Raw genomic sequence first — 4,491 nt, forward strand, 5'->3', positions numbered from 1 at the left:
GTTTTTTTCTTTTCTTATTGCTATAATTAAGACCAGAACTACATCAAATATTAGTGGGAAGTGGACATCCTTACTTTACCCTTGATTTTAAATTCAATATAAATTCAAGTATATTCCATGATACATAAAGCTTTCTCTTTAAGATAGATATTTTTTTTTTACCATGTTAAGGGAAGTTCAAATTGTTCCTATTATTTCTAGTTGTTGTTGTTAACAGAAATGGTTTTTTGTCAAAAGTTTTTCTGCATTTATCCATTGATATAATCATACAATCTGTTATTCTCATTATTAATGTGTTTAGTTATATTTGCAAGTTTATTTATAGTGTAATTCCAAACTGGCCACAGTGTAATCTTGATGTTTTGGTGTAACCACTTTGGTAATATTTTATTTTATACTTTTGTAACTGTGGCACAGCAAATAGAATGCCAGGTATGGAATTAGGAAGATGTGAGTTCAAATATGAACTCAGAAATTAACTAGATATATGTTGCTTGACAAATCACTTAAGCTCTATTTGCCTCAGTTCCTTAATTTGTAAAATGGGGATAATAATAGCACTTACTTCCCAGGTTTGTTTTTTTTTTTTAATTAAATGAGATTAATTGTTAAGTGCTTAACACAGTTCCAGGCACATAATAAACAAAATACAAACGTTAGCCATAGTTATTATAATTTTATAATTGATGTATAGTTTTCTTTATTTTGATGCTCTTTGATTAAGGTAACACACTGTAGAAGGAATTTTGTAGTATCTTTTCTTTCGCTATTTTTGCAAATAGTCCATGTAATATTAAAATTAATTATTCTTTGAATGTTTAATAGCATTCACTTGGAAATCCATCTGATCCTGGGCTATTTTTCTCCTTTGGGAGTTCATCCATGACTTATTAATTTTTCTTTTGAGATCATGTTGTTTCAATTCTCTATTTCTTGTTTTATTAACATGAGTATTTTATCTTTTCATATTCATCTAATTCATTTGTCTTTTTACTTCCATGTACAGTATTTGAGTAATATTCCTAATAACCTCAGCTATTTGATCATTTATTATGATTTTTCAAATTTTATTTTTTATAATAATTCATTTTTCTTATTCCATTTTAAAAATCAAATGGTTTACTTATTGTATAATTCTAAACAGCTTCTAGCTTTATCCATTAATTGCTTGCAATTTTATTAATTTTTATTAATCCTTTTTTATTCTTAGGATTTCTTTTGAATATTTAATTAGGAGTGTTTTTATTGATTTTCTAGGGTTTTTTGCTACACAACTTTTATTGCTCTGTTCTTTCTCTTTTGTTGATAAAAATTCTAGAGATACACATTTTTTTTCCTAACAGTAATTTTTTTTTACAACCCAACAATATTAGTACATTGCTCAATGTTATCTCTGTATTTAATGAATTTTCTATTTTTTCTATGTTTTTTTCCCTTTAGGACACAAAATTTAATGAATATTTCATTTTTTCCAATTTCACATAAAAATTTTTATCATGCTTTTTGAAAAAAATTTTGAATTTGAAATTCTCTCCCTCCCATTCCCATTCATTAAGGAGGCAAGCAATATAATATAGGTTATACATATGCAGTCATGCAAAACATTTTCCATATTAGCCATGTTGTGAAGGAAAACATAAACCAAAAAAAGAAAGAAAAAAATGTGTTTTTTTAAAAGGATGCTTTGATCTGTATTCAGACTCCTTCAGTTCTTTCAAGATGGATAGCATTTTTCATCATAAATCCTTTGGTATTGAAGACACAAGTTCCTTAGGATCAATTCCTTAATCTCTAGTTAATTTCTAATCCTTTCTTTACCAACCCTTCATAGAATATAATTTCATTTATTTTATACTATGTAAAGGATGTATTCAATATAACTGCTTTTCTATTTTTGTGAGGTTTGGATGCCTTAATCTAAGGTAAATGTTTATAAAGTTAAATATGTAAATTATTATATAGTCCTTTGTAATCCCATTCAATAATCAGCAGTTGTTTGTCATACATAACTTTTTCAAAATTCTATGCAGGTCTTTAAATTCTTTCTTTGTGTTGTTAGATTTCTCTAGATGTGAAAGAGGCACACTAACCTCCTTTTATCCCTAGTATTATCATTTTTCTGTCTATTTCTTCCTGCAACTCATTTAGCTTTTCCCTTTGAGTATTTATGCTATGCCATTTGGAACATATATGTTAAACATTTATTTCATTTTAATATCTATCTTACCTTTCAGCAAAATGTAGTTCCCTTGTTTATCTCTTTTAATTAATACCATTTTGATGCCATCTTGTCTGGAATCATATTTCCTATCCCTGCTTTTTTATTTTAGACTTTAATCCAGCTTTTTATTTTAATTCAGGTGAGTCTTTATACTTCAAATGGATTTCTTTAAAACAACATAGTGTTGAATTCTTCTTTCTAATAACTTTTTAATCCATTTCCCTATGCTTTTCCATCTTATGGGTTACTTCTTCCAATCCATGTTCCCAATTATGATCATTAATTGTATATTTCCTTCCAACTTATTCTCTTAACTTTTTAAATGTCTTTTCTCTCTAGCACATATCTTTCATAGATTCTTATCTTGTCTTTCTTTCCTTATAATGCATTCTCCTCTTTAAGGGCTAAGGGTTTGTTTTGCTTTTGACTAAACCTTCTCTGAATCTGTCTTCTCTGTTCCTCCTCACACCCTTTCCTTTCTACCAGTTCCATTCTGTTTTACTATTTAGTTAAATATATTTCTACATCAGGATCTTTATGTATATATGTATGTATGTGTTTGCTCCTTCTTTGGTCAGTTCAGATAAATGTTCAAGTGATGCCCTCTCTTTCTACTCTTTCATTTGTGTAGACTTTCAATTGTACATCCTGATTATTTTTTTTAAGTTTCCCTCCACTTTCTCCCCTTATCTTACCTAATATATTCCTTCCTCTTCATTTTCTATTCTTTTTAAAAAGATCATCAAGCTATCCCTAGTCATTTGTCCTGTTTGACTCCCTTTATTACTTTGGAGAACATTTCTGTTCTTAGGGAGCTCAAAATCAAGGTAACTCTGAAGTTTTCACTCAGTCCCAGAAAATTAGTAAAGAGGATAAAGAATGAAAGAATCAATGCAGAAATGCTCAAGGAACACAAGTATATAAATATACTTTTCATGGAGGTATCTATTGTTTCCAGCATTCTGAAAAGGTTATTCCTTTGACTCAGAGATTCCACTATTAGTCATATGCCTCAAGAACGTCAAAAAGAGAAGGAATGTCTGATATATATATATATATATATATATATATATATATATAATCATAATATTCATTGCAGCAATTTTTGTTTTGTTTTATTTTTGGTGTAGTAGCAAAGAGCTAGAAGAAAAGTAAGTTTTCTTGTTGGAGTTAAGCAAATTTTAGAAAATGAATGTTACTGTGTCATAGCAAATGATGAACACAAGGAATTTATAATAGTATGGGAAGATATATAAATTCATAAAGAGTAAAGTTAGAAGAACTAAGGAAATAATTTATACAATGTCAATAATGGAAATGGAAAGGGAAAAAAAGAAAATGAATGTAATGAAATTATAATGACCACATCTTGACTTTTATTAACAGTTGAGAAAATGTACCCCTCTCCTTTATTTCAGAAGTGAAGGTCTCTGGGTAAGGAATGTTGAATGCACTGTCAGGTATGATAGTTATGTGGGTTAATTTTGCTAAACTATTTTCTGGAAATGTTATTGATTCTTTATGTTTTTACATAACCTACATTTCCCAATATATACTTTCTTCTCCCTTTCCTGAAGAAGTATCTCTCAGTATGAGGAGAAAAAAACAATAGTTAAGAAGTCCCAAAAGCATGTAGTGGTCATACTCATAGCCCCCCACCACTGCAAAGAAGAGGGGGAGATGCTTTCCTATAGCTCCTCTGTGAGGTCAAACATGGTCATCCTAGTTTCACCGCATTCAGTTTTGATTATTTTATGCTTTCCCCCCCCCCATTTATATAGCTGTAGTCACTGTGTTTTTGTTTTCCTGGATCTGATTATTTTACTTTGCATGAGCTCTTTCCATGCTTCTTTGGGTGCTGAACTGTTTTTGTTACCTCTTACTTTTAAAATTTTGGTTGAAAGGGGTGACTTTCTGGGTAAGGGAATAGGAAGAACTACATTAGGAAATTAATGTGACATAAAGACCAAAAAGCCTTAAAATTGAAAGATTTATAAGCAGTTCTTATACTGGGGTGAAATGTAGCCTTAAAGGTTGTCTTCCAATGAGACATCTCTCATGCCAATTAATAACTTATAAGAGTGAACCACACCCTGATTATCAATATCAAACCAGGCATAAAACATGGAAACATACTCACCAGAGCTATTTGCTACTGTCTTGGATGACATCCAGGGCAGACTCCAAAAGGAAGATGAATTTGTTATAAAAAGTGAGATCATCTACTTGCTCCAGTTTGTGGATGATATTGAGTTGACTGTCTCAGGCTT

The sequence above is a fragment of the Petaurus breviceps genome, unplaced genomic scaffold, assembly GCF_028583685.1.
Source record: "Petaurus breviceps papuanus isolate PSGF00001 unplaced genomic scaffold, PetGlider_PUasm1.0 90977, whole genome shotgun sequence".
Taxonomy (NCBI): domain Eukaryota; kingdom Metazoa; phylum Chordata; class Mammalia; order Diprotodontia; family Petauridae; genus Petaurus; species Petaurus breviceps.